The sequence below is a fragment of the Amphibalanus amphitrite genome, unplaced genomic scaffold (assembly GCF_019059575.1).
Source record: "Amphibalanus amphitrite isolate SeventyFive unplaced genomic scaffold, NRLGWU_Aamphi_draft 000797F_arrow, whole genome shotgun sequence".
Taxonomy (NCBI): Eukaryota; Metazoa; Arthropoda; class Thecostraca; order Balanomorpha; family Balanidae; genus Amphibalanus; species Amphibalanus amphitrite.
This window is the reverse complement of record NW_024882291.1, coordinates 244,999-263,881: the sequence shown is the minus strand read 5'-3', so window position 1 is coordinate 263,881 and position 18,883 is coordinate 244,999. Positions and strand designations below refer to the sequence as shown.

Here is an 18,883-nt window from a genome sequence, read left to right as displayed (position 1 = left end):
AGAGAAATGACAGACAGTATCATACAGAGGTTAGCAGCCGGATGAGGCGCCTGGTGGCCTGACATTGAGGCACAGCCAGAAGCGAGCTGATGATGTCAACCAGTCCGCTCTGGGGGACAGGTGCATGGACACGCTCTCTTTCAAATACGCCACCAGCACAATACATAACTGCGTCAAATTCGGTATTGCACAACGCATAAACATGGTACAAGAATGAGCCAGCGACAACGCTCGGATCAATGGCAAGTTGTGCCAGTGCCACTATGTACACCTGGCGTAGCCGGTGGGACGAGCGAAAGGCCGCACCGAAGCACCGTAAGGTCGAGCCTCGGAGCATCTCGTGAATGGGAGGGACTTTAAACGCAATTAGCAGCGCTGTATGATGTGAAGTTTTAGGAAGTCCCACAGCAGCTTTGATGCTATACTCTGTTCCGTTTCAAGTTTGCAGCCGAAGTGCCCTGCTGAAAGCAGTGCGTGATTTCTGTATATACAACTCTTACATTTTAAGACGCAAATTCTTGAGCGGAGGAGCGATCTGCCGAAGAAACTCCAACTGCAAGCTTGATATGGAACAGACTATAGCTGCCTGGAACGAGTCAAGGTGCTCTACCTCAGAACACGTAAGGGGTGCAGTGCTGCCAGATGGGGAAGCCTGTAATCCTCCAGATCAGCTACAAAAATCCTCCAGATTCCTCCAAATCCTATTTGTAGATATAAAAAGGCGGTCTTGGACGCTGCGGGGGGCTATACCCCCAAAAAAGTTTCACCAATTTCTAAAAACTCATCGTATTTCGAATCATTTCGCACTGCTGTGCAGTTTAAAAGATACTTTTTCTTATAAAAGTTGTTTGGTTTTTATCCTAAAAAACGGAATTTTTCGTCGATTTCGGGCGCTGCAGGGGGGCCGGGGGCATTTGCCCCAAATGTCCCCCTTAGATCAGGGCATATTTTAACAAATTTTTACTGCGTCCCAAGTTGAGCAGAGGGCACGTGCTCCGACTAAGGGCACAGGGCAAGGAACAGAGTAGGGCACTGAGGAGGGCAGAAAGTAGGGCACGGCAAGTTGCAGGGCATGGCACAGGACATTTTAGAGGGAAGGGTACAGGTCAGGGCACACAGCAGGGCACAGGTCAGAGAACCGGACGGGGCACAGGGCAGGGACGCAGTGGGTCAAATCAGCATAGGCTACGTCCCAAGGCGAGGGGGCTGCGTCCCAAAATGGGACGCAGTAAGTGCCTTAAAATATGCCCTGCCTTAGATCCGCCAATAGTTTGGTACCCTCGTAGATATAGCTACAGACTGAGACATTCTGCAGTCTCACGGTGATAAAGGACGTGATATATCCTAACGGGTAGGGCGACGCTGGGCAGGAAAATGCCTTTTTAGTCTTGAATGTGTTATATTTTTCCATGAAATTGAATATAATAATCGGGCGACAAATCCTCCAGATTTTCCTCCAGAATCAAAAATCCTCCAAAAGCGAAATTTGTCCGCAAATAGAGTTCAAAATCCTCCAGATTTGCGGAAATCCTCCAAATCTGGCAGCACTGAAGGGGTGACACTTCACATCCGAAGGTCAATGTCGGCAATACAATAGTTTTCCATATGTAGGTAAATCTTATCCCACGGCGAGAGACGGTTTGTAAGCATTCCTACTGGCGTTAGGCCGAAGAATGCACCTCGTGCCCGCTTGATACGCTGTGGCGCATACATGTGGCGCATACATGTGGCGCAGCGGATAGCTTCGAATCAAGGATGATTCCGAGGTGCTCCGATTGAGGGCGCACCTGAAGTGTCTGACCAGATAATGTCCAGTTGGGTACCTGAGCTAAGAGCTCGCTGCCGAATATGATGCAATGGCTCTTAGTTTTAGAAGGCTGGTGATGAACAAACTCTAGACGCCACATGTTCGCGTAACATTCAACTAGATGGAGAAGACTTTGGAGGTGCTTGACGTTGGTGGATAAAAGATAAAAATAACGGATATTGCTGAAAATGAGCGGCCATTGAGTGGCCATTGAGCGGCCAATGAGTGGTCACGATTCTGCGACGCTTATATCTCAGCAACCACTTGACCGATTTACATGCCGTAATTTTTGTAGGGTAGCTTCATTCCTTCTACCAAGTATTGGACTATTCCCGATGCATGTGGGTGACCCCTTATGCACGTGCCACGTGCAAAACGAAGAGGTGTCACTTTTGTAATTGTTGCAATATCTCGGTAACTACTTGGCCGATTGCGCTGAAAGTTGGCATGTAGGTAGGCACCCACTAGGCAATGCACAACCATGTGTATTGTATTGTATTTACGATCATGGGCGATCCACACATGGCGTGGCGATTACTGCCCAGAGTCTGAGTCGGGTATAAGCATGCAGGAACAGAGACCAGTCGAACAACAACACACACACACAACACACGCTCACACAGGAAGACACTATATGCTACGATTTCTAACATACCGTGTACTTATATACAAGACGAGTGCCTAATTCAGGCCATCACGAAGGTCTATCGTTTTTCCACAGAGACTTGACAGCGCGTGCGAATTTAGAGGGTGGCAGCTGTGAGAGGTCGGGAGGTAGGTCGTTTAGGAGCTCGGCCGCACGGTAACTGAAACGCCGCTTACCGGTTTCTAGTCTGGGACGCTGGAGCTGGAGAAGGTTATCCTGACGTGTATTTCTATTTCTGGTTGAGGAGTCCCGGTTTTTGGCAAACATAGAGGCAAGTGCTACCGGTTCGCCGTAGTGTATCGCCTTACGTGCAGTGGCCATGGTTTGAAGTTTGAACATAAATTCGGGCGGCATCCAGTTGAGTTTCTCGCGCAGGTCAGTGACGTGGTCGAATTTGCGGCGGCCAAAAATAACTCGAGTAGCGAAGTTCAAGATCTTTTGGAGTCGATTCAGGTTCTTTTTTGTACCATTTCCGTAAACTGAGAGGCAGTAATTTACTCGGGAGATGACTAGAGATGTGACAATGGTTTTGATGACCCCATCGGGAAGACAGTGCCGCACATGGGAGAGGCCAATGAGCAGGCCCATACACCTCCTGCTGAGCTCGGATACATGGGCTTCCCAGGTCAGACAGCTGTCAAACACCACGCCGAGGTTTCCTGCCTGCGCACATGGTTCCAGCTCCGTGTCACGAAACGATACGACGACTGGGGGCAAGTGTTTTAGATTTTGACGGCTGCCGAAAATCATGAGTTGCGTTTTGCTCGCGTTGACCTTCAGGGCGTTTGAGTGGAACCATTTGTTCAGTGCTTCTAGTGAGGCCTCCATGCGCGAGATAAGGGCACTTACATTGTTTTTTGGGCCACTCACTAGAAGCTGGGTATCATCTGCATATTGGAAAACGCATGCGTCATCGGCGTGAAGCGCCAAATCGTTTGAGAAAATCGTGAATAAAAGAGGACCCAGGGCCGAGCCTTGAAACACGCCCATAGTGTTAGGGAGTGGTCGTGACAGTGCCCTGCGCTGGAGTCCATCGGTCATTGAAACGCTTTGTGTGTGACCTTTTAGATATGCTTTAAACCAAGGAGTTTCGATGCCGTACAGTGCGAGTTTGTCGAGAAGGAGTTTATGATCTATGACATCGAAACATTTGCTGAGATCGATAAGGCATAGGAAAGATATATCTCCCCTGTCCGTGGCAGCTAGGATGCGGTCGGTGACGGACAAAAGTGCTGTTTCAGTTGAGTGTTGGGGTCGGAAGCCATGCTGACTAGGTGCCAAAAGGTGATTTTGAGAGAGATAGTGTTGTAGCTGCTGCTGGATGACTCGTTCAACAACTTTCATGATAACTGGTACTAGAGAAATGGGTCGAAAGTTGCTGGGGTCAGATGGGTTTCCGGATTTGAAAATGGGATGGACTATGGAATGCTTCCATTGCTCGGGGATGTCAGATTTCGAGATGCAGGTGTTTATGATGTGCTGTATGACGCTGCCAATAGCCCAGAAACTGGTTTTTAGCATGCGGATGCACACACCGTCCGCTCCGCAGGCGGCTGAGTTCCGCATACTGAAAACCGTGCATTCGAGCTCACCGAGTGAGATAGGTCTGGGCTGGAAACCGCATGCGCCGACGCGTGGGAGCCGTGCGTAAGTATAGGTACCTTTGTTTTGGTTTCGGATGTCGGTAGCAATACGGGGGCCGACGGATACGAAAAATGAGTTTAGTTCGTCAGCGGTTACATCGGGTTGAACTGTTTTATTTTCTTTTTTACCAGCTATGACTGATTTGATTCCCTGCCACACCTTGTTGGGGCCGCGTTCACTAATTTCCCGCTGAATCACGTTACGCCGGTCACGGCGAACGGCAGAACGAACTGAACGATTCAGGTCTTTATAAACTGTGGATTCCCGCCCGTGCAGTCGTAGTGCGGCGCACCGTTGGGCCATGATATCACGGGTGGAGGCTGAGACGGGGGGAGCGGTGGGGTTTCTGATAACAGGTTCTTTAAAGGGGCATGGTCATCTAGGACGGGTAGGAAATGGGTCAGAAAAGCTTGCCATTTGTCATGCACGGTCATTGCAGTGAACACGTCGTCCCACACGATGGACATCAAGTCATATTTAGGGACGCGACATCGACACGGTTGATTGAGCGGGTTGTGATGACAGTTGCAGTTTTACGCTGTTTAGGTACGTTAACTAGCACGTTTACCAACTTGTGTGGGCTAAAGTGACAGTGTTTTACATGACAGTCGAGCACGAGCTCACGAGTTTTGACAATACATACGTCAAGGAGTGAGCCGGAGCTGTACGTGGGTGCAGTTACAAGTTGATCGAGAGAGTAGTCCGATAAAAAGTCACTTAGGTGAATACGCGCGCGGAAACTCCGGTGTTTCAGCAAATCGCAGTTTAGGTCGCCGCAGATGACAAACGGAACCTTGGGGTGGTCGATCAGGTTCCGTTGCAGCTGCGACTCGAGATCGTTGAAATCAGCGCGTAGGGCAGTGTCCGAGTAGCGGGGCGGTCGGTAGAGCGAGCAGACAATTAGCTGACGATCTTTCTCCAGTTTTAGGAGGATCCACTGGGATTCAAGCTGACCAGAGTTGTGCCAGAGTTGTGCAGTTGGGGTGCTGCTGCACGTGCGCACGTGCAGGGGTCGATTCCAGATCTCGAGAACGGCTGGACCGATGACGCTCAAATTTGGTACATGGTTAGGGACCGGTTAGTAGGGTGCCGTGCAAAAGTCAGTTGGGACCCATTTTGCACGTGCGCACGTGCAGGGTGCCGCTTCCAGATCTCGAGAACGGCTGGGCCGATTGTGCTCAAATTTGGCACATCGCTAGAGACCGGTTAGTAGGGTGCCGTGCACAAGTCAGCTGGAGGTACCCCCTCGAAATTTCGCACGTGCAAGGCCCACCCTCTCGCTCGCTCCGTTAGTCGCCCCAAAAGGCGTTATACTGGTACTGAATTAAGGGAAAATCCTGAGTATGAGCGGCCGTGGGGACGCTCTTCAAAAGCTAATATCTTAGGAACGGGACATCCGATTGACAAGCGGTCTTCTTTACTGAATGTCACTTGGACGTAAAAGTTCTGTGGTGTGATGGCCACCATGCGTTCTTGCCAACCACCGCACGTGGCGCGTGGTAAAGTTGGACATTTTTTAAGAACCCCAAAATTGCAACCTCAATAACGGCACAACGGTTGGGCCGATTGAATTGAAACTCGGTACACAGTTAGGTCTCCATCAGATAATTCATCTGCATGTGTTAAGGTTGGGGTGCTACAGCACGTGCGCACGTGCAGGGGGCGCTCCCAGATCTCGAGAACGGCTGGGCCGATTGCGCTCAAATATGGTACACGGTTGGGGACCAGTTAGTAGGGAGCCGTGCAAAAGTCAGTTTGGACCCCGCTTGCACGTGCGCACGTGCAGAATGCCGCTTCCAGATCTCAGGAACGGCTGGGCCAATTGCGTTCAAATTTGGCACACCGCTAGCGACCGGTTAGAAGGGTGCTTTGCACAGGCCCGTTGGAAGTACCCTCTCACCCTTGCGCACGTGCAGGGCTCACTATCTCGCTCGCTCGTTCTTCGCCCAAAAGGCGTTTTACTGGTAGCTAGCTATTATCAAAAGTTGAATGGCCTGCCTGCCGAAGCCATCGATCGGATTTTGTCGAAAAATACCCGTAACGTTAACAAAACACGGTCGTATGCTTGAGTCAAATTCACAATAGTTTGACTTTTCGATAATGTTTTGGGTGGATATTGGTCAGAAAAGAATGCTCTTTCCGAATATGTCGGTTTCATAGCCAGTGATCAACGTTTTCAATACGTTTTGATGTTGTAAAGGACATCACGCTCCGCGAGAATCAATTTTCAAATTAATTTTTCATTAAACCGATGACGTCACAGGTCAGGTCAAAGGCCAATTTTCACCGTTCACAGGCATTTCAAGAAATGTGTTGTGAAATCGAGTAAATTGGTAAGTTATTGAAAACCATCGATGGTACATTGTTCGTCGAACACGTACTTCGCTATCTGAGGTCACTGACACCAGGTCAGGTCACAGAGGTCAGGTCACTGGGGGGTCACAATATGAAAGTGTCGTGTGATACATGTTTTATGGTCCATTTTACATGACAAATGCGATTATGTGGGTCAGGTAGCCTTTGGGACCAGCTTAGGTCACGTTTTGGTGAAGTTCAGGTCAAGGTCAGGTCAAATTAGGTCAAATTTCAAAGTTGATATTTTTGCATAAAATGGGTATTGATTCGATGCAGCTCGTCACGGGGAGTCCAATGGTGGTCTTTGTCTTGCCCTACGTGGTCTAGAATTGCCAAAAATTGAGTTTGAATATTTGACGTCATCATTTTTGAACAGTTTTTTCGCTATAACTTGGCCAAAAAACGAGATGTAGATCTGAAATTTGGTATGTTGATAGAAGACGGTAGGTACTATCACATATATTCCGTTTTTTTAACTCAAAAAACTTTTTGGATTTTTTGGCTAATATATCCAAAAAATTGCATTTTGATTTTTGGGGGTTAACACGCGCACCGACGGGGGGGGGGCGGATATCCGCCCCCCTTGAGGGCGCCGCGAAATTTATTACGACTATTCTCTCATCAATTTTACACATGGTGTGCAAGTTTGAACCTCCGAACTTTTAAGGTCAGGTCACCAGGTCACTTTGAATGACCCAACCTCAAGTCACTTTTTTGCAACTTTGTCACCGTGCCAGAGCTACAGTAGATGTCGGAGGCCTTTGAAAGTCGCAGGATGTTATAAGGTCATTAGTAGCTACAATTTGTATATCTCGAAATTTTGATATCGATGACCTAAGGTCAGGTCAATTTCTCGACCTCCCCATTACAAGTCAATGGGGGAAAAATCAACTCCCTGTTTTTACCACTAAAACGGGTCAGAATGGCCCCATAAACCATACATGACCTCATATACGATCAACCTTCACTACCTTGAGGTCTGTTTTGCTGTTGGGCAGCTGTAAGGTCATGTGACGTCATCAAAGGTCACCAGCGGTTTTTTTACAATAACTCCGTACAGGAACAAGATACAGCCGCGCAGATGGTCTCATTGTGTTCATCTCGTCAAGGCGCATCGAATGATATACATGATGACCTTGAGGTCACGTGACCTGAGGTCAACCTTTGACCTTGACCTTTCGAGGTCAACATATATATCATTCGATGCGGATTGACGAGAGGATCACGGTAATGCCCTTAGTTTTTTCGTATATTGACTAGTTCGAAAGTTATTCGAGAAAAACTCTCCATACCTAGCGCCGCCATTTTGACTTTTTTGACCCCTGTGACGTCATCTTTGACCTGACCTGAAAATAACCTTTGTAAAAATTGTAGACCTTGTCCGTGCGTATCCCTTGCCGTTTACCGCTTGTCGCTATCTTGCTTCGTCCTCGAGATCTCAGGGGGGCGGTCATCCGCCCCCCCCCCCCGCCGTCGGTACGAAGTTAGCGCAGACCCCCGTCGGTGCGCGGGTTAAAAACTCAAAAATCTCAAAAATCCGAGATAGCAGTTTTGTAGCCCTGTCAATTCTACACCATTTACGTTCGATCAATTTTCTGTATCTTCAAAGCTGTAGGCCTGACAGCTCTTCTCGCGAAGGTCTTTTTTTTCGGTCGAAAATGGCAGAACATGACGTCATTCTCTGACGTCATTTTTGGCCAACCATCATAGCCTCTGGAAAATTTTTGGTCACAATGTGTAAAATTGATGCCCGGAGGGATCCTGAAAGTTTGGTGGCGATATCTCGAGCCGTTTAGGAGATATCGACGAAAAAGGACAGGGGGCCGTTTCGCCCCCCCCCCCCCTACGGGGCGCGGGTTAATGTGGCTGCTATGAGTTTTCTTTCGGGGTGCCGATCACAAATATCATGTAAGTTTAGATCAGAAACATATAAAACTCGAAAAAGTGAACAGAGGTCATCAAAGGTCAATGACCTGACCTGACCTTCAGGTGACCTTGACACCTACCCTTATGCATGGGATCAACATCATTTCACATGTTCGAACGCTTGAAACCACGAAAAGACTGCAAACACGTGGCTAATGCGAGCCGACATACGCCGAATCGTGATTTCGGCCAAACGTGGTCTCGAAAAGTAGGTCACAACAGGTCAAAGATCATTTGGGTCAGTGTCATGAAATTTTAGGGTAGGTGTAAAATTGATCAACTCGAAGGTACTGAAAGTTTCGTCGCGATCGGCCGTTTTTAACGCGAGTTATTCGCGAAAATCGAGGGGGGTCCGTTCGACCCCCCCCCCTATACGGGCGAGGGTTAACCAAATCCGACACGTCGTCTCCTCGAGGCTCGAACCAGTAAAAATAATCCCCACTGCAACAGCTCACCTGGGGGAGCGTCCACTCAGCCAGCGCTGGTCGGGTGCCGGCGGCTCGCGTGCCGCTGCACCCCTGGCCTCCCACCACGGCGCACTGGCTGTGTCACCACACGCAGCCGGCCTCCCGGCCCACTAGGCGAGCGTCGGAGGCAGCCGGCGACGCTCTCCCTCGGCAGACATGGCCGCCCCACGGCCGCCGGACACGTCCGCTGGAATGTGCCGGGCAACAAGGGCACGTGTGACCGGCGCGGCGTAACGGGCCATCGGTGGGCACGACGGCGCCGCTGCTGCCACCGCCACCTGTTGAGAGCCATTCCAAGTGCAGGTAATGATTCGTTCCTCCAGGGATTTCGATGTCCTGCTCAGTGTTAGCGTTCACGACACCGTCTGCCTGTAGACGAGCAACAAGAACGGGTGCAACTTTGACGCCAGCATTGGGGCCTCCAACCGTCCAAAGGTGTCTCCATTTAGCAGGGGTGGTTCAAGAGACGTATCCAAGGGGGAGCGACGGGGGCGGTCGCCCCCGTCGGGCCCCAAAAAGCGGGTTGTCGTCATTCTCTGTCCCTGTCGGGCCCCAAAAGCGGGCTCAGTAGTCAGTAGGGCCCGCTAGGCAATCCGAAAGCGGCGCTTTTGGGCGTAGCCAGGAACAGTTTGAGGTCGGCAGGGCCAAAATTTGGAAGGGCCTGTTCAGAAGGATTTGTTCGAGCCTTCGGGTTCAGTGATGGGCCCCTGGGGCCCTGCCGGGCCACAAACAGGTCCGTAACTGGGCCCTTCGGCCCCACTTTTGGGCAGAGCCAGGGCATTTGGTGCCCGGCAGGGCCCCAAAAGCAGAAAGATCTGTTCAGGAGGATACGCTCGAGCCTTCGGGCTTGAGGAAGGGCCCCTATGGCCCTGCCGGGCCCCCAAACCTTATCAATTTTGGGCCCCAAACCCTTATCGGCCCGAAGGTCCGGCTTTTGAACTTATTGGCCCTGGAGAAGTTATGGAAAGCGGATCCGAAAGAAATCCTTTTCCGGGCCCAGTCACAGGGACATCTTGGCCTGTCCGGGTCCTAGAAGTGGAAAGGCCCACTGAGAAAATCTTGTCCAATGTCCAGGCTTTCGGGTTAAAAAAATGGCCCCATGGGGCCTTGCTGGTGCCCATACGGGTCCCTGGCCGGGCCCTAAAAGCGAACCGGGCCAAGCCAATGACAACCTGGGGCTCGGGAGGTCTCCAAAAGCGGAAGGGCCCGCTCAGAAGGCCTTGGACCAGGCTTTTGAGCTTAAGTGATGGGCCCTTGGGCTCGACAATGTATCAAGAAAACGGGCCCAGATATGCGCTTCTGGGCCCGGTCTCAGAAACAGCTTGTCTTGGCCGGGTCCCAGAAACGGAAGGGCCCGCTGAGAAGGCCTTGCCCAGGTCATCGGGTCCGAGGAACTATTTGTAGTGCCTATATGCAGAGTCGCCGGGGCTGAGCCCGTCCGAATTGACAGACCGACCAGCCCCCCAAGCACTCTTTGCACCCGGCTACGGGGTGCGCTTCCTCGGGAGCAGCGGTGCCGCTCCAAGGGAGCAGCCCGCATGAGATAAAGGTGCCTGTCCAGCCCGGAGTGGGGGTTTCGGCGTGGACGAGAAGGATTTCAGTATCCTGATTCCTGAGGATGGAAACGACGGAACGGAGGAGCACGTTGCTCCGAACCTCCCCTTTACATAGCCGCGAGTAGCATTTTTTTCGGTAAAACAATGAAGGATCTGTAAGCTTTTTGTCAGCGTGCGACGGTTATATAGGCCACTAGTCGCCACTAGCTAGTCGCCACTAGTCGCCACTACCACTAGTCGCTTTTGTTTTAACATCACGGACGGCACGTATGCCATCCTCATCTTACACATTTGAATTGATTTTATTTGGCCCAATCGCTCTGGAATTTCTCAAACTCCCTGACCGGTCAGTGAGTTTGCAAACTCCCTAGTGAATTTGCAAACTCCCTATAAGTGAGTTTGCAAAGTCACTGATGGGTCAGGGAGTTTGCAAACTCACTAGGGAGTTTGCAAACTCACGGATTTCTCAAACTCCCTGTAATATATATATATATATATATATATATATATATATATATATATATATATATATATATATATATATATATATATATATATATATATATATATATATATATATATATATATATATATATATATATATATATATATATGTATATATATATATATATATATATATATATATATATATATATATATATATATATATATATATATATATATATATATATATATATATATATATATATATATATATATATATATATATATATATATTGGTATATTTTGGCAGAATATCTTTGATACATGTTTCATTGTAGACCAAGGAGTTGTGAGCTTTAGCAAGCTTCCGGTTGGTTCTTTCTATAGTGCGAATCAGTTTTTTGGTAGGGGAGAGTGGGGTAAGATGCCCAGGGTGGGAAAGACTAGGGGGTGGGGCACCCCCTCTAGCGGCGAAACAAAGAATCGAAACCGGAAATAAATGTTCTTAGCGTAAAGCGGAAGCCTGCCTTGTTAACTGCAGAAAAGTTTGCGAAGCTCAGTTGGGCAACGGCTGGATGGTGAATACATGTTTTTTATTTGCTGCTTTCAAAAAATATTTTGGTGTCAAAACATTGTAAATATCGAAGAAGGTAGATAATTTTTGCCTTCCTTGCTATAGTCGTGATACATTAACATGCGTGTACTGTGTTCCAAACAGTTTGTTTCAGGGCGTAGTTTTATGGCTAACAAATTGTACTGATTTAATGTTACTTCGGTACCTTGGGGTAAGATGCCCCCTGCCCTGATGGGGAAAGACGCCCCCCTAAATACGTAGGCTGTCCTTCAAGCAGCCCGTCAAATCATTTATTACATGCTTGTGATGAGAGACAAAAGCCGATCTGGGACTGTTGAGAGTCCAGTACACTCGGGTGCTCCCCATGCCGGTCTCTCGGCCCACACAGCGACTTTTTGGACTGCATCTGACTCTGAGAGCCCTCACAACGGCCTCTGTGGGCCCCATTATTGGCTCCAGGGCCCCTCACGACATCCTTTGAGGGCTCCCACGTTGGCTCCACGGGCGGCGCTGGCATCTGAGGTCCCCACGATGGGCTCGAGGGCCCTCAAGCATCATGAAGACCTATAAGGGCCCCACAGTGGTCTCCGAACGCCACCACGGAGGCTTGTTTGGCCGCGCTGGACTATGGTGGCCCTAACGATGACCTCTGAAGCCCCTTACGACCACTTTTGAGGGCCCTTACGATGACGTTTGGTGTCTACTGCAGGCTCGAAGGGACTATTGATTCGTTCAGGCGATTCACGTGCCCATTTATGTCACTTATAGTGCAGGGGGCATCTTCCCCAACGCCAGGGGGCGTCTTTCCCACCCTGTGGGGTAAGATGCCCCCTTTCACTTCTTCAGGAAAATGCTTAATAGCAAAAAACTTATCATATTTCAGGCACGAAAGTGTGATATTTTTGGAGAAAAATGATGTCGGCTTCCGTTGAAACTCCAAGTTTTTGCTTTCCGATCGTCATTTTCGAATAATATATGACATAGTAAAACCCTGGGCATCTTTCCCCACTCTCCCCTACCAGACGGAAGACCAAATATTAGTTGTCCAAAATTGCTCATTAATGAGTCACACAATCGTTAAAATCGTTAAAAATAGGGGAAGCCGGGGGAAGCCCGGGCGCGGGGGAAGCCCGGCCACCCCGTTTCCGGCTAAATTATTCACAATAAAATGCTCAACTGTTTGTCCTTTCAGCGTGACAGCTAAGGTAACGCCAGCAAAAAAGTTAAGGCTAACAAAAATTGCATATTGTTAAAGTTATAGAGCAAAAATGATTTTTAAAGGGTTTATAGCTAAAAAGTGAGATATGTTGCACTGTTAATGTTGTACCATACAGTGCTAATATTTATACGAATGTTTTGTAAGGACCGTTTAAGTGTTTGTAGTGAGGGGTGACGAGGCAGGCTGGCTTAAGTGTGACATTTTTTCGAACATCGCTGTTCTAAAATAAAAATTAGCACATTGGGGTAACCCCGGGCGAGTGGCCAAGCTTACCCCCAACCGAGAGCAATGCCACTAAACCACTGTTTTCCATGAGATAATAGGTACTGAGCAGGTTTGGTTTACACCTAGATCAAAGATAAATTTCGAAAATAAACATGTTATCATAGACAAAGCCAGTCATGTCACTTAAGGTCAACTAGGGTCAAACTACGTTTTTGCAGATAACGCGACAGACAAAGAAGCTAGAGCTTCAAAAATGGTGTTGTTGTGTTCTTCTTCATCAGCCGAGTCGAATGATATGCAATATGATGCATTAAGGTAAAAAGAAAAATAAATTTTAAGGAATTTTGAAATATACATTTTTTTTGTCAATTTTGCATCACGATTTTCATCGACCTATACTGTATATGTGGTAGACGCTAGCTAAAATACCAGTAGTGACATAAACTCTGAGATGTCCAGAGCTAATCAGTACCTTAATATTTCACTTTCCGTTAATATTTGGAAGACAGATAATGGTTTCATCAACTCGTTGTAAAGCGCTGGGGAGGTGGCCGGCGTTACCCCTATGCCGGGCTTACCCCAGAAAAATCAACACTTTTTTAAAACTCGATTTTCTCAACCTTACACTTGTTCCACGAAACCGAATTTTTGGGAAGACACGGCCAATGAACTTAGCTAGCTAACAGGATATCAACTTTTTATACAGCACGTATGGTATGTAATAAAAATGAAAAAGAGCTTACTATGCCGGGCTTCCCCCGGCTTCCCCTAAGTGACGTTTCGGTTTATTGTCTCTAAACCATTATCAAACAAGTCGTTCACGAATCGAAAAACACAGTACCAGATGCAGTTGTTTTACATAATACATGACAAAATGTCTCGTGAATAGGGGTAAGACCACTTCTTTTAGACATATACACAAAAATACCTATCACCTAAGAAGGAATTGCGCAACGTAAGGGTGACTAGACTAGTCACATACAAGGCTAATCACACGGACACATCGTTCTTGACGTCCGGATTAGCGCCACAGGCCTAGTGTGACACATGAGTTGACCTGTTTGTTGAGTGTTGGTGTGTGCTGTCTAATGAGTAAGGCTTCAGCAATGAAAAGTCTATATTTGTTGTGTTCTGTTTTGATGATGTCTGTGTTTTCTGTGAGATGTTTTCTGGTGAGTGTTGTGTGGTGTTCTTGGTTCATGTGCTGTTTGGGGGCCCCATCCCTCAAGTGCATGGTGAGGCGTCGCGAAAGTGACGTAGTTGTAGCACCGATGTAGCTTATATCTCGAAGCCTACAATCTTCGAAAGGACAAGAAAAACGATAAACTACATTGGTGCACTTCAACTTGTCATTTTTGCTGTGTGTGTTGTTTCGTATGAGCAGGTCTTTTGTCTTACTATTCCTGTAGTAAATGACCAATAGTAAACGGTCATTCTCGTCAACGCATTTTACATGGCCATATATGATGTCTCTAATAACTGGCTCGTCTATTTTATATGCAGTTGACATCTGGTTGGGGTAGAAAATTCGGATTTTTCTACCGCTGTTCGTCCCGTTTGTCCCGTTTGTGTCGTCCGTCCCGTTTGTCCCATTACTCTCATTTGTCCCGTTTGCACCGTTCGTCTCATTGTCCCGTTTGTCATGTTACCTTTTTCGACCACCCTGTCCAGGTAAGTTCTGATTTCGTCATCTATCTCTTGGTTTGAATATCCATTGTTAACTAATATCTGCTTAATCCTAGTGAATTCTACATGTAACAAATCCCATGACGAACATACTTTTACCGCTCTTCGTATAAAAGCACGGATAACACTCTTTTTGTATCTGGAAGGACACTCACTGATCCCATTCAAACATTTTCCAGCGTCAGTAGCTTTGCGATGCACTGACGTGATGAAAGTGTTTGTTTGGGCTTTGACCATCACATCCAGAAAAGGAAGTTTACTCTCGACACTCAGTTCAAAAGTAAATTTTAGAATGGAGCTCGATTCTAACTTAGATATTATTGCATGAAGATGCTCCTCGTTTCTGACGTCTACAAAAATGTCGTCTACGTATCGACAATAGATATTGGGGGCTACGTCCGCGTCTTCTAAAAGTTTTCCCTCTACTTCACACATATAAAAATTGGCAAATAGAGGCCCTCAGAAACGAGGAGCATCTTCATGCAATAATATCTAAGTTAGAATCGAGCTCCATTCTAAAATTTACTTTTGAACTGAGTGTCGAGAGTAAACTTCCTTTTCTGGATGTGATGGTCAAAGCCCAAACAAACACTTTCATCACGTCAGTGCATCGCAAAGCTACTGACGCTGGAAAATGTTTGAATGGGATCAGTGAGTGTCCTTCCAGATACAAAAAGAATGTTATACGTGCTTTTATACGAAGAGCGGTAAAAGTATGTTCGTCATGGGATTTGTTACATGTAGAATTCACTAGGATTAAGCAGATATTAGTTAACAATGGATATTCAAACCAAGAGATAGATGACGAAATCAGAACTTACCTGGACAGGGTGGTCGAAAAAGGTAACATGACAAACGGGACAATGAGACGAACGGTGCAAACGGGACAAATGAGAGTAATGGGACAAACGGGACGGACGACACAAACGGGACAAACGGGACGAACAGCGGTAGAAAAATCCGAATTTTCTACCGCAACCAGATGTCAACTGCATATAAAATAGACGAGCGAGTTATTAGAGACATCATATATGGCCATGTAAAATGCGTTGACGAGAATGACCGTTTACTATTGGTCATTTACTACAGGAATAGTAAGACAAAAGACCTGCTCATACGAAACAACACACACAGCAAAAATGACAAGTTGAAGTGCACCAATGTAGTTTATCGTTTTTCTTGTCCTTTCGAAGATTGTAGGCTTCGAGATATAAGCTACATCGGTGCTACAACTACGTCACTTTCGCGACGCCTCACCATGCACTTGAGGGATGGGGCCCCCAAACAGCACATGAACCAAGAGGCAAGAACACCACACAACACTCACCAGAAAACATCTCACAGAAAACACAGACATCATCAAAACAGAACACAACAAATATAGACTTTTCATTGCTGAAGCCTTACTCATTAGACAGCACACACCAACACTCAACAAACAGGTCAACTCATGTGTCACACTAGGCCTGTGACGCTAATCCGGACGTCAAGAACGATGTGTCCGTGTGATTAGCCTTGTATGTGACTAGTCTAGTCACCCTTACGTTGCGCAATTCCTTCTTAGGTGATAGGTATTTTTGTGTATATGTCTAAAAGAAGTGGTCTTACCCCTATTCACGAGACATTTTGTCATGTATTATGTAAAACAACTGCATCTGGTACTGTGTTTTTCGATTCGTGAACGACTTGTTTGATAATGGTTTAGAGACAATAAACCGAAACGTCACTTATTTTTAACGATTTTAACGATTGTGTGACTAATTAATGAGCAATTTTGGACAACTAATATTTGATCTTCCGTCTGGTACCAAAAAACTGATTCGCACTATAGAAAGAACCAACCGAAAGCTTGCTAAAGCTCACAACTCCTTGGTCTACAATGAAACATATATATATATGTTTGTATATATATATATATATATATATATATATATATATATATATATATATATATATATATATATATATATATATATATATTCGTAAAAGAAGGAAGCAAGTTATTCAATTCACACTGTTTGTTGAACGTTATCGCAGCTTTGGCACACGTTAACTTCTTGCTAAGAGACTCTATCGTTCTTATCGTTTTACGGTCGTCGGTGTTATGTTCGAAGATGACATTTCCAAAACTCATTATCAATACATAGTTGAATAGAATCCAAAACATGACCTTAAGTTCAACGCGTTTCGTGTATGTCTCTACACATTTTCAAGAACAGGGTCATATCGGGTCACAAAGTTGAATAACATTATTTGAATTCATAATGCTGTCTCGTGCCAGTAACATAATGGTGTTTCGACTCTAAAAATAATCATAGACGGAAAATACCATATAACATGACAGATGATAAACGTACAGTCGAAATTACACTACATAGTACATATTACATATGTACATGATTACAGTGACGAGAAAGAGCGAGAGTGAAGGGGACGACAAGGGGCAAATTGTTGTCAGAGGACGGCCTATTTAACACAATCGGGGCCCTTCATACAGTTGAAGCGTACCCCTTAACTGTCTGTTCATGGTGGGGTCCTCTTCTCTGATGTAGAGCGCCTCGAGCGCCAGGAGGCGTCTCCTGTCTGGCGCCCTGTCCAAGATGGTGGTGTTCGCGACGATTTCTTTTCGCGTCAGTGCCGTGCTGTGCCTGGTCTGGGTGTGAACTTGAGGTGTTCCGTTCTGCAGGTGCATTGTCAGTCGTCTTGAGAGCGTCGTGGTTGTGCAGCCGATGTACCCGCTGTTTGGAAGGAGCGCGCAGTCCCCCATTCGACAATGGTAGCGGTATACTACCTTGCATTGTTTCAGCGACGTTTCGTCTTTGGTAAGATTGTTCTTCATGATGAGAGAAGATACAGTGGGACTTTGGTAGTTGATGTTCAGCTTCAGCTGGCTTGTGGCTTCTACTGGCTTACAATTACGGCTGATGATCTTCTTCAGCGCAACCTCATCACTTTTGTGGCCTGGTGTCATCTGGTTTTTGTAGAACAAGTTGATGGTGTTCTTCTCGGTAGTCTCTGTCCGATGACAGAATGCCTGTGGCTGCTGTGGCTGTGGCAGAATGTCCGATGGCTGTGGAATGCCTGGAGGAGACGCTTCGAAAGCGAACTTCAGCAGCACTAATTTACCATATTCTGTGGAGATAAATGAATATTATCTTAATCCAGAAAAAAAATGTATGCCCAAGCTGTATAAGCTGTATCTTTTTTAAAGTTGTAAATAGGATTATTTTTAGGGACTTATAGGTTTCGTATACAAATTGTCAGGGAACTCAGATTTGTTTTTCAATAGAAAAACACAATTCTAAAGAAAAGTGTTTTAACTATTGACAACAAACCTTCGGTGACACAGTGAATTGTGTTACATTAAGCCGTTTCGCTGTTATGGTTACTAACTGAAGAGTTGTCCTTTTTTCTCACAGGGAATGACAATACAATAACAATACGAATAAAACCAGACGTTTCGCACAAAAAAGTGCCTCCGTCAGTGGCAAGAAATAATAAGTAATTAGGCATACATGTTTTCTTTCCATAAAATCGATGAAGTAGTTATCTTTACTTTTTAAAGATATATTTTCAGCAGTTTTTTTTAAGCACATCATGGAAGCTTATAAACATTTGTGTATTTTATCGGCAACCCGGCTGGCCAGACCGAGACGGTGCCGCATTTAGTTCTCATCGATGTTAAACCTATACACTTATTTCTCTCCACTGACGAAGGCACGTTGTTGTCCGAAACGTTTGGTTTTATTCGCATTGTTTTTATATTGTCATTGTCCGTGAGAAAAACATACTCATATGGACTGGTCTCAGTTCATGTAGAAATTGTTGAACATTCATCAACGCAGATAAAATGAATATTAGCCCTCAGTCCTCACCACACATATAAGTAGAGGTTAGTAGACCACGCCCCCCGTTTTTCACCAATAACTCGCGGCAAAGCGAAGGATTGCGACGATTCTTTGGTGCCCTGGAGTCAATCAATTTTACAACTTCCCGGAAAATTAAATAGCCCTTATCATTTTTGCATCTTGTCTGATAATTTTAAATCCCTGAACCAAATTACCTTTAACCTGTGATTATTTTTTAAAGATCATGTCAGGCCAGAATAGCAATTGAAAGACAGTGCACATCTTCTGTGTGTTTCCATAGTCGTTTCGTGATTAGCTACGTGACAACATGTGAAATATACTATATAATGTTTGTCTCATTGATTGTTGTGGGTGCCAAGGCCACGTGAAACTCAGGTTAAGGTCATTTACTTGAAATGATCTCAGTTAACTTCCTTCAATTTACACCTTTTTACTGTGTTTTTTAGAAAGTGTTGGTTTGAAATT

At 46.1% G+C, this 18,883-nt stretch overlaps 1 protein-coding gene across 1 annotated transcript in view; it reads right to left on the bottom strand.

Moving 5' to 3' along the window:
• The window catches only part of LOC122366329 (coiled-coil domain-containing protein 85C-A-like), a 53,450-nt gene extending 44,431 nt beyond the window's left edge, over positions 1-9,019 (bottom strand). The window contains exon 1 of the mRNA XM_043338491.1: positions 8,834-9,019. The gene's annotated coding sequence lies outside the window, so the exon portion shown is untranslated. The remainder of the gene's footprint in view (positions 1-8,833) is intronic.
• Between the last annotated feature and the right edge of the window lie 9,864 nt (positions 9,020-18,883).